Below are 12,328 nucleotides of genomic sequence, written 5' to 3'. Positions count from 1 at the left end.
ACCCTCCATATTCTAGCCTCTTCAATATTGAACTCTTGTGCATTGCAAAGCCGAGCTCTCTTGCTATGATACCATGCCAAAATAACAATGGACAAAGACATAGAGTTGTAAATTGAGAGAGCACATTTTTCCATTATTCCATCACACTATGTAATCCACACTAATTGAGTAACAATAGTGTAAAGAGATAGGTCTATCAATTGACCATAGTCAACTAACTATAGTTAACTTGCCTGGCTTATTCAATGCACACACATGTCTAGTCCAGCCAAACTACAACTGTTTAGTGTTGGTCATAAGTACTACTTAGCTTGAATGTCTGCATGACTAATTCCCGCAAGGTTAGAAACTTCTCTGAGGATTTTAGGGGGGCGGGGGGAGCAGGGCCCCCCACTACAATTGTGGTGCGACCCTAGCTCACAACCCTGGCTCAAATGGATGGAAGGAAGGAACCTTCAACCCCTTGCTTGTGTCACACCGCTTGCCGACCCCACTTATCAAGCTTGGTGAGACTTAATGTGCTTGTGTGGCAACACGTGATTGGATATAGGCGAATAATCATTTTCCTTTTCTCAAGCAATTAACCATAAAAAATGGCGTGACATGACAGCGACGTCATCCGAATGACATCGGCAGGATTCAGGAACAGTCGGGACTCGGCTTTGAGATTCTGAAACAGACAGACAGACAGTTGAGGCGAGGAAGTGGGGAACCAGTGGGCACAGATACACTTGTTTCTCATCATAGAAACCCTAAAAAGAAAGGGCACAGACCACGATCGTGCCAATCATCAAGCATCATCATCAGCTCTGATTGAACGATGCCGCCACGCCTGCTCCTTCCCGTCCCAAATCACAACGGTTTTGTCGCCTCCTCTGGGATCGCGCCTCTCTGTTTTATTTACTATTGGTTTTTACGACGAGAGAGCTGCAGCAGCATCATGTCCATCAGGCAAGACGCCCCTCTCTGTTTTGTCTCTTTGTCTCCTTTCCCTTACCAACAGTACAGTCGTAGTCTCTTGCGGCGGCAGCAGTGTATCTTATTTTCCTTGTCAATTTAGGGTTTAGGTAGTAGCAGCAGTGCCTCTGTAGTCGAGGTTGGACTGTATGTGTGAGTGAAGTTCCCTTTTCTATAGAGAATAATGCTGGTAAACTCTCATTGGAGGGAAGCCAGCCTCCTTCGCTTTTCAATTCTAGGGTTTCAGATGGCTTCTGCATTGGCGTCTTTGCTTGGATCTACATTCTCGATTCTTCTGTTTGTTTGAAATGGAGGCCGCCTGATAGTGTATCGCTAAACAAATTCTCATACTTCTGATCCTTTGAGCTGCTTGGATCGTACAAAACCGCTGCCCTTCAAGAAGGAGCGTATATCACGCTCCATTCCATCGAGTCACGTTCTTTACAGAGGGAACTGTTGTGGGAGGAAATTGCCCGATGCTAACCTGGGATTCATGTCAATGCGGAGAGAAGGATTTCTGAAGATGGTCATGGCAGAAAGGTGTTTTGATTTTAGGAGATGGCTCTGGCAGGAGGATGTTTGATCATATTAGAACATGACTATAGCAGAGAGATGCTCGATCATGTTGTGTGAACCCAAAGGGTGGTTTGATATTAGGAGATGGCTATGGCAGAAGGATATTTCATCATAGTAGAACATGGCCATGGCAGAAGGATATTTCATCATTGCAGAACATAGCTATGGCAGAGAGATGTTTGATCATGTTGTTTGAACCCAAGTGAGAGTTCGTAGTGTAGGTGTACAGGGTTCCAAGGGGAGGATGTCCCCGTGGCAGCGGAAGCTGCGTCGAGCCTTGGGCTCTGTCAAGGATCAGACAACCATTAGCTTTGCCAAAGTGGCAAGTGCACGAGCTCCAGATCTGGAGGTGGCTGTTGTAAAAGCAACCACCCACGACGAAGCCCTGTTTGAGGAGAAACATGTACTTGAGATTCTGCATCTAATTTCCTTCTCCAGGTTTCATGCTAACACCTGTGTCACTGCCCTTGTCAAGCGCCTCAGCAAAACCCACAGTTGGATTGTGGCTATTAAAGTCCTAATGCTTATCCATCGCCTCCTCCTAGATGGAAACCCTGCCTTCCAAGAGGAACTTTTGTTGGCAAGCAGACGAGGCACTAGAGTCTTGAACCTCTCCAGCTTCAGGGATGACTCACATGTGAATGGGTGGGATTTTTCTGCCTTTGTTCGCATATATGCCCTGTATCTTGATGAGCTTCTTGATTTCAACATGGGGGAGAAGCCTCAGTCAGAGGGCAGATCATCCAATGCTCGGAGCTCGGGGTATGAAAGTCATGGATCATTCTGTGAGGATTATGGATCTGCTGGCAGACATTCTGAGGAAAGAGCAACAGACACATCAGATCAAGTGCCGAAAAGCTCAGGGGCCATTCAGAACATGAAGCCTCATGAGCTCTTGGTAAAAATCCCTTCCATTCAGCGTCTCCTAGAGCGTGTTCTTGCCTGTCTACCCACTGGTGCTGCTAGAATGAATCTCCTGGTCCACGACGCCCTCTGTTTGATTGTTAAGGAAAGCTTCCAACTCTATGTTGATCTTCGTAATGGTTTGGCGCTAATCTTGGATGCCTTCTTTGACATGGAGCAGGCTGATTGCATGAAGGCTTTTGATATTTACACCAGGGGATCTAAGCAGCTTGAAGAGTTGGATTCTTTCTATACATTTTGTAAAAGTAAAGGAATATGCATGACTTCACGTTACCCACTGATCCAGAAAGTTTCAGAGGATCTGCTTGAGACTATGGAAGATTTTCTGAGGGACTGTATGGGGCATCCGTCTCTTAGTAAATGTCAAGAGCACACATCCAGGCCGACAGACAAAGGATTAGAGTGTACATCCAGTCCATTAGAGACTGAATTTGGCATAGAAGATAAAGATTTATTGCACTTGAATTCTCCTATGTCATTGCTAGGGCAGCCAGTGCTGCCACAAGACAGAGCTAATATCTTTATGGAAGATGCATGCTTAAAAAATGAACAGACTCTATTAGATCTAGAGAAGCCTAGAGTTGCAACTGATGAATTGAGTAATCAGCTTGCTTTAATTTTGCTCTCTGATGAAGTTCCTTCAACAAGCAAACAGTGGGAACCTTTACTCCTTGAGGCAAAGATGAGTGCAGCTGGCTCTAGAATGGCAGAAGACAAGTCATCTGCTGGTTGGGAACTTGCCTTGTTGTCTTCTTCAACAAGGGAGCTCTCAAGGCCAAGTAGCATTGTCCTAGCTGGAGGACTGGACCGCCTACTTGTGGATGATATGTATGAGCAAGCTTTTGAGTGGAAAAGACTATCTGTGAGTGTGCCTTCTGATAGTGCAAGCAGCTCAATATTGGTTAGCTGCCCCCCCTCGTCATTACTGGCATTACCTGCTCCAACAGCTCAAGTGGGAGAAGATCCATTCGCAGCTTCTTTGTCAATTCCGCCTCCACCCTATGTACAGATGGAAGACATGAAACAGAAACAACAGTTGCTAGTGCAGGAGCAAGAGTTATGGTCTCGATATCATAAAGATGGCATGCAAGGGCATCATGGCCTCATGAAGTTGTATAATACTGGCTATCACAATCCATTACAAATAATCCTTCCTTCTTCTGACAATGTATTCTCAAATTATCAAGCTGCTTGAATCATTTTCAGCTTACACGTCTGGATTCAGCTTTGTAGATAGATGAGTTCTGGTACCATGTTCTTCCCAATTCTTTCTGCATTCTCTGTCAGCTTGACTACTGTTTCATGTCACAAATAGTTGGGGAAGTTGGTGAACAATTGAAAGAATCCCTAAATGTGAAGGAGATTGTCAGTTCAGAGCAGAGAAGTCTCTGTTGCTGCTGTGTCTTCAGAGTACAGCAGACTGTACTGAAAGATTAGCATAGCTAGAGAATCCCTCGATGTGAAGGAGATTGTCAGCTCAGAGTGGAAAAGTCTCTGTTGCTGATGTGTCTTGTTGTAGACTGTACTGAAAGATCAATGTAGCTAGATCTTATGGTCTTGGTTTATCCAAATTGTTGAGAGGAGTTAGTATCGCCTCCAAACAAGGGATTAGTCATGCTTTGCTGTTTTGTCAAAAAATCTGAACTGCTTAGAGAACTAGATTGCTTGGGAGTCGATGGGCTAAGATTTTTGTCATGAAAGGCATTGATTCAAGCATCAGGTGTCACTCCAATAGGGCATTAAGCTAAGTCAGAAGTTTTGTTTCTGGTTGACTGTGTTCATGTTTCAAAGCCTATTTTGCATGTCTGGCATCTTGGCTTGCATGTCCTAAATTCCATTTTTTTCATGTGCCCTTCATATTGAACGCAATGCTCTCCATGTATTGACGTTATGTGTTCATGCTGGTGGTTTCCTGTGAGAGAACCTTTTTATTGAAGGAAATGCTATTATTTTTACCCATTGAATATGTTATTGATAAGAGGCTGGCCTTCTTTCTAATTCAGTGGAATATGGTTGTGGTGGTTCTCAAACAACCAAACGCAAAAGAATTCATTTATTTATTTATAGTAAGCCATATTCTGCCCATTGAATTGCTTATGGCAATAAATGTATGATTTAATGAAAGATGAAATTGAGAGAGAGCATAGTGGAAAGGAATGTGAACCACGGAGTGAATAGAGGAGGAGACTGAGAAATGCACAATGAAGGAACAAACTGACAAAAGACCGAGTGATACAAGGCTGCACTAGTAAAACACCAACACGTAGCTCGGAGTGTGAGTGTGAATGTGAGTGCTAGATGGAGGCAGGAGGATGAGATAGGAGGGCTGGCTGAATGAGAGATGATCGAGTGGAGTGAGGGAAGCAGGCTGTAAATAGCCAAATTAATGCCACAACTGACACACTAGCTGTCCATGCCAAAAATATGGGTGCCAAATTCAGCCCAACCACTATCATGCAATTATCCGGGGAGGGAATCTTGCAAAATCTCAAGTGCAGTCAGTCGAGACAAAAAATGTAGTTCATAGACAACATGGGACTGATCAACCAGCATGAAAACAGGCTGCCTTAGCCAAGATGCAACTAGGGATGGCCTTTGGAGCTAAGAATCAAGGTTGCCTAAGTAGTAGTAAAATTGTCATCTAGCATGTGGGGATTGCCACCTATTGAAAACACAGCATGATGGGTTTCGCTAGCATCTTGGAAAAGTTGCCTAGCAAAAGAAACAATTGTCCAGGTCCAGTATAAAACACAGTTTTGGAAGGCATGTCCACACAGAAAACACAGTTGTTATGATTATAGACAGGCTGCCCTGCTTATCTGAGAGAGAGAGAGAGAGAGAGAGAGAGAGAGAGAGAGAGAGTGTGTGTGTGTGTGTGTGAACTCTTGCATGTACACAAGCAGCTAAATAGATTGATGTGATAGATGTTGATGAAAGTACAATGCTTAGGGCCTTATTAAATAGGCCTAAGGTGTGTTCACACATGGGGGCATGTATAATACTAACTAATAGGCAACATAGAGGGAAGTCACCTAGCTTGTTGCATTGATGATGCTTTTGTTTAGTTGACTCCAGCTCCCATCAAGGCAAATGATACTGTGAGAATGTGCAATGAAAAGGAAGGTGGACACAGAGTGAATAGAGAAGGAGATTGAAAGAAACACAATAGAATGACGAAACAACTTGACAAAAGATTGACTAATACAAGGTTGCACAATTAGCCCCAACATAAAGCTTGGAGTGTAAGTGTAAATAGTAGATGGAGGCAAGGGGATGAGACGGAAGAATAACGATGGCTAGCTAAATGAGCGATGATTGGCTGGGATGAGGAGGGTAGGCTATAAATAGCCAAATAGATACTAGGAACTAGCACTCTAGTTGTTGAAACCGAAAATATAGGTGCCTAGGTTAGCCCACCCATTGACAAAATCCAATGTCAAAAATAAAATGCACTAATGTGATCTCTATTTAAAGTGTCTAGGACACATAAAATGACATACAAACATGTTAGAGCTCCAAGTATCACTGTTTGACTCAGATTGAGGACTACAAGTAGGAGTTGACCATACATGACTGCTAATAAAAATGTACACAGTTTGACATGCACAAGACATGATACAAGCTATTCTTACATAGACTAAGAAACATAGGGTGATAGTAGACATCAAGTTGATCTTCAAGCAATGGAAGAAAAGGGGTTCAGCCTCCTTAAGCTAGGATCAGTAGCATGATAGGCTACATTCTACAAGTGATTATTGAAAATTCATGCATGTGATTGTTGGAAGCAATCAACAAACATACAAGTTAGCTTTGCAAGGATCAACTAACTATAATCACGCCAATCTTAACTCACCTTACAAATAAAATCTTCATTGTGGTTGGTGTAAGTGGTACTAATGTGTTTCCCAATCTATTTCACCTAGTTTTGAATATGATTTATTACACCTTAGATATGTACACAATCCTTAACAAACCCCTTTGTTGACGTTGAAGATCAACCGATGCCTTTTGTTAAGATTCCTAGAAACTAGTGTCGACTATGGTGTTAGAGATGGCATCAGAGATCACAAACTTCCTCTTGGGAGAAACCTGTATTATTTGCATCAATACTAACACCTCACAATGTGATAGCTTCATGTTAGTAGTCATGATTATCGTGCCTTGTCATCTCTTGCGTGTAAGCCTCAACAAGGACTTTAGGAGCTTTGACCTATCTATCACTTGTTTTGATAGAGGAGGTAGTTTATTTTAGAGTAGTCAATTTGTTGTCGTTCATATCATTCTCTCCTCTAGTTAGGATTTTGTGTGCATCTCATGGGCAGTTTCTGCATATATCAGTCAATCTCACATGCGGGACATTGTCCACTATTTTCGAGATTTTTCCAAGCACACGTGGTATTTTTACCAACATTAAATGTTGGTCGGACATTAGGCCTAGATTGCTGGTCGGCCACTTTTGGGGATATTTGGCTATTTATATCCTTCCCACTCACTTGACAAATCATCTTTCTTTTTCCTTGGCAAGTGCACACTCTGGCTTTGTCATCTTCCTTCGTCTCTGGTGTTGCCCTCCTCATTAGCTTCATCTAGTGCCCCCACTAATGCTTTGGGCTACGTGCAGAGACTAATAAGTCCTTTTGTATTCAACATTTGTTTCTTGTTTAGTACATATTTCTTTTTTTCTTTTCTTGCAATTTCTCCCCCCTTGTGTGTGTGTGTGTGTTCATGTTTCATCTTCCCTTGCGCACTCTCACATGGTATCATCACCAAATGAGAGGACAAAGTGGAGACAATTGCAATCGTGACAACCCTAGGTTGAAAACACAAACATCAACATTTGTATTTGCTACAAACGTAGCCTCCTCTACATTAAGTGACCCCTTTTGGTGATTGGCAATATCTCTTTTTCCCTAGGCGAACAGGTTTCTGGGCATGGGACAACCTATCTTGGTCAGGTGGGGCATCCATACAGTGCTTGTAGCTTATTTCTCTTGACTATTGTAGATTTTAGACCTTATGGATATCTTGCAGGATATTGAAGATGTCTTATAACCAGTTTCATAGCTTTATGCTATAGATGAGGAGCTTTCTCAATGCTCCTCTAAACGGCAACAAGATTATAATGAAGTGTTAGGGGTAAAGGCGCCTTTGCGTAGCCGCTCGTGTATTACTAGCCTGACAGCACCTGCACTTGCACATTACAGCAGTGGGCGCCCGTTATTGTCACTTTATTCTTTATTCTTTTAGTGACAGATGAATAGAGGGAAGGTTGGTTACACATTGTGATTGTTGGAGTTCCCACATTGTGAGTCTCTCTCTCTCTCTCTCTCTTTCTCTCTCTCTCTCTCTCTCTCTCTTGCTCTTATTCTCTCTCTCTCTCCCATGCAAGCTTTGATCCTTCTCACCTTTCAACAGGTATCAGACCATGGTTGCTTGAGCATTCAAGCTTGGTTAGTGACTCCTTCAGCATTCATTCGAATCCCTACACCATTAGTTCTCACTCTTGGCAGCCATATCCGACTCCTTCAAGCTCCAATCACTCCCCGGCTTCTCGATGCTGGCCCATTTGGGCACCCTCAGGGCATTCCTTCAGAGGTATTGAAGTATTCTTTTGAGTGTTTATTTCAGTTTGCAGGGTACAACAGGAAGGGGCAGAGCCACAACTCCAACCGTTGGAGCTCCCCCATTTCATATCTTGGCTCCTACTTGATTAGGCTTGACAAGGCTTTGTATAGGCCTTCCCTATTTGAGGCCCCCCTTCCACCCCGTTAATGCCACGTGGAGTAGTAGCGTACCCGACAACATCAGCCCTATTTGGGCCAACTTGAAGACCTAAAAAGTTTGTTTTTTACTTCAACCCTCCCTTGGCACTCATTGGCAGCTTGAAAACACTTCATTTGGTGATTGGGAACACCCCCTTGATGCTCGGCATTGGTGGTTATCATTGGCATTGATTTGTGGACTGATTTACCTCAGTCCAGGACTATTTTCCATAGTCCATAGTCCACAGGCTGTCACAAACAGTGTTACATCAACACTTTATGTTTATGCTTGGTTGTCATTGACATTTGATGCATGGTTGTCTCGAATGGTCCCCGAATGTTAGGGGAATGTATGCCTATTGATTGGCCATCATTTGGAGCTGATTTAGTGGCCTAAAATACTCAATTTTACACAATAAATCATTGTTGTACACTCCAGGGATGAAGCTTATTTAGTCCCTTTATGCTTTGCCTATTGGTCATGGGTGCTTCCCAGGTGTTTCATATGACTATTGGGATGCAAATGAAGGTTGGAAAATGCTTTGGATGGTTTCGGAATGTATTTTGAGCCTTGTTTGAGCTCCGTATTGATTGGCATTTACTTGACATTAGTCTACATTGGCATGCTTTGTGACAAAGGTTATACCTATGGTCTATGTACATGCTTGATACTTACACATGCTAGTTACATTGTTTCGACTTGAATGCTACTAGAGCTTCATTTGGGCTTGACTTTGGATATTTTGGATCTTATTTTGGTCTTGCTTTGGCTCATCAGAGATCGATTGGGATTGTCTTCATGACATTGGATGCTATCATTGGATTACATGCTTTGTTTGAGCTTATTTGCTTGACATTTATGGCTTTTGTGCCGGTGGGAGCGTCTTTGTATGCTTATCAAACATTGAGCAGTGCGGGTTATGCATATTGAGCTTTTGGATCTTTGAGGATAGGATCTCCTCGTGGATGATGTATGGTTGATATACCTTGGTCCATGTAGATGTACTTGGGCTGATTCGGCTTTGTATTCATTGAGTAGACACCGACTTGTGTCAGGTCTTGGCAGTGGCATGTACATTTTGCATGTTGATTGGGGGGTGTACTGACTTTACTAACGGACTTTGTCTGACATGCTAGGGTGTTGGCTCATGTCAATTTGATTGTTACATGCTTTTTTATGCCCACTTGATACTGTTTTTGCATTGACAATCAGTGATTGACTTTGAATATTGGGTTTTGCCTAATGTCAGCTCTCATTGTACACTGCTGTCATAAATTATATCGTATATATCTTTGGACTACCATGTATTTTTCATGTTGAATCATCCTGGTTTGATGTACTTTTGATAGTACTTGGTGGGTAGCACCATTAAATACTCATTTCTCATCATTTTGCCTTGGTTTTAGTGGTTTTTTGGTCATTTTTTGCAGTTTACAACAAGTAGTTTTGAACCGTCTGCACTGTTTCAACTTGCAATATGGCATCTTCTTCTACTAGTAGTGCTATCTTCAACATCACTAAGCTTGATGGTATGAATTATGCCTATTGGAAGAGCCAAGTTTGGCAAGTATTGGTTCAGAAATCACAAATAAAGCTACTAAGGCTGAGTGGAGAGCAATCTGAAACTATGACTAATGACGAATGGATGGAGCTTGATGAGTTATGCAAGTCCACCCTCATCTTGTCTCTCATTGAACATGTGCATTACAATGTGGTTGAAGAAGCACAGAGTGCTTGGCAACTTTGGAATAAGATCAAGAACCTCTATGACAAGCAAAGTCTTGCAAGTCAAATGTATTGGCTGAAACAACTTATGGATCACAGCATGAAAGAGAATATGTAAGTCTCGTGGGAGAAATGCAAATCTGACTTGTCGTCATTGTGGAAAGAAAGGCCACGTAAGGCCATAGTGTCATGAATTGCGCAAAGATAAGGGGAAAGAGAAAGTGCAGGAAAAGTCTTTTGATCGCAGCATAGTACGTGCTAACTCAAGTGTAAAAATTGAAGAGATCAATGTTATGTAGCCCAAGGATAGTGATGGGAATTATATCCTTGCAATGGCTTCATCTAGTGCTTCCCATATGTCAGATATGCACTCTATGTATGCACAGTCTTGGCTCTTGGACTCAGGTGCATCCATTCATGTGACATCTTGTTGAGATGGTTCCATTCATATAGTTTTGTTTCAGGTTCTGTGCACTTGGGTGATGAGAGGTCTCTTGAGATTGTCGACATTGGTGATGTTAGGTTGTAGTTTCCTTCCAGTAGCAGTTTTGTTATGCACGATGTACGTCATGTACCTGCATTGACACACAGTCTCATGTTCGCTAGACAGCTTGATGACGCAAGATATCATGTATCTTTTGGAGACTTTGCATGGAAGATTACTCATGGCAGGCTTGTGCTTGCGAAAAGTTAATCATGCTTTATCTTTGGGGTCTTTACCTCATGTATCTATTTGGAATGCCCGTTTGGGGCACATATCCGTTAAGGGAATGAAAATGCTTTCTGGTTTGCAGTACTTACTGCCCCTTGACTATTCTCATTTTGATTCTTGTGATCATTATCCTTATGGCAGGCAAACTAAGTCTATGCATAAGAAGTTCGGTATGCCACGCATGAGTGAGCCTTTGGCTTTGGTATATTCTAATGTTTGTGGGCCCATGCCCTGTCAGTCTTTGGGTGGTGAAGTATTTTGTTACTTTCATAGATGATTTTTCATGTAAAGTATGGGCTTATCCCATAAAGTAGAAGTTCGATGTATTGGTAATTTTTCATAGATGTCTTGCTTTGGTAGAAAACCAGTCTGGGCATAGGATGAAATGCCTAAGGACAGATAATGGGAGTGAGTATGTCTTACGTGCTTTTGAGCAGTTATGTGATGAGAGCGGTATTAAGCATCAATTGACCATCCCCTACACCCCTCCCCAGAATGGTAGGGCTAAGTTGATGAATAGGACCATCGAGGAAAGGGTTCATAGTATGCTTAGCCATGCAAGACTATCCCAGCCTTTTGGGTTGAAGCAGTTATGACTGCAATGCATATCATTAGTAGATCGCCCTGTAGTAGCATTGATTTTCAGGCTATAGAGGAGGTATGGACAAGAAATCCTTTCTCTTTTGCGCATTTACGTGTCTTTGGATGTGAGGCATTCTGCCATGTGCCCAAGGACAAGCGTAACAAGATGGATCCTAAGAGTGTTAAATGCATATTCCTTGGTTATGGAGATGCAGGAGAAATGGGTTACTGTGTATGGGATCTGCATGTGTGGAAAATCATCTGTAGCTATGATGTCGTCTTCCATGAAGACAAGATGCATAGGCAGCCTGAGAGAGTCGTGGAGATACGCATGGTTATATTTCAGGAGGAGCCCCAAGCCCCCATATAGCTAGTTGTACAGGGAGCCTACAGTAGCAGTAGATGCTCATGGCCAGGGTGTTGGACAGAATGTTGGGAAGGCAGCAAAGCCTGCAGTGCAACGTTCTACTAGAGATAGATGCCCACTTGACAGATTTGAGCCCTCCATGTACTATGTCATGGTTACAGGGTGACAGTCACTCCTCGGAGAGGGCTATGCAATCTGAGATAGACTCCTTGCATAAGAATATAACTTGGGAGTTGGCTTCCTTGCCTACTGGCATGAAGGCTCTGCCATGCAAGTGGGTGTACAAGCTAAGAAGTACCCTTGGACACCCCAAGCCAGCATACAAGGCTAGATTGGTAGCAAAGGGTTTTAAGTAGGAGCATGGTGTTGACTTTGATGAGATCTTTTCTCTTGTGGTTAAGATGACCACCATGCGCTTAGTCTTGGCTTTGGTTGCACAACTTAACTTGGACTTGTAACAAATGGATGTCAAGACGGCTTTCTTACATGGGGACTTGCATAATGAGATTTACATGGAGCAGCCTAAGGGCTTTGCAGAGCCTCTGGTAGGGAGCACCTAGTGTGCAAGTTGAAGAAAAGTATTTATGGCTTGAAGAAGGCACCTAGGAAATGGTACCATAAGTTTGATGCTTTTATGTAGTCATAGGGCTACAGCCGTAGTGCTATGGATCCGTGCTTGTACACGAAGAAATCCTGTGATAGATCTTTGCTTATTTTGGTGC

The 12,328-nt window shown here is 42.8% G+C and overlaps 1 pseudogene; it reads left to right on the top strand.

Moving 5' to 3' along the window:
• Positions 1-648: 648 nt before the first annotated feature.
• On the top strand, positions 649-3,667 carry LOC148024309 (putative clathrin assembly protein At4g32285 pseudogene; annotated as a pseudogene).
• Positions 3,668-12,328: the final 8,661 nt, after the last annotated feature.

This window comes from Lygodium microphyllum, chromosome 15, assembly GCF_053477565.2.
Source record: "Lygodium microphyllum isolate KBCC chromosome 15, Lygodium_microphyllum_v1.1.10, whole genome shotgun sequence".
Lineage (NCBI taxonomy): Eukaryota > Viridiplantae > Streptophyta > Polypodiopsida > Schizaeales > Lygodiaceae > Lygodium > Lygodium microphyllum.
This window is presented reverse-complemented; position numbering and strand designations above follow the sequence as displayed.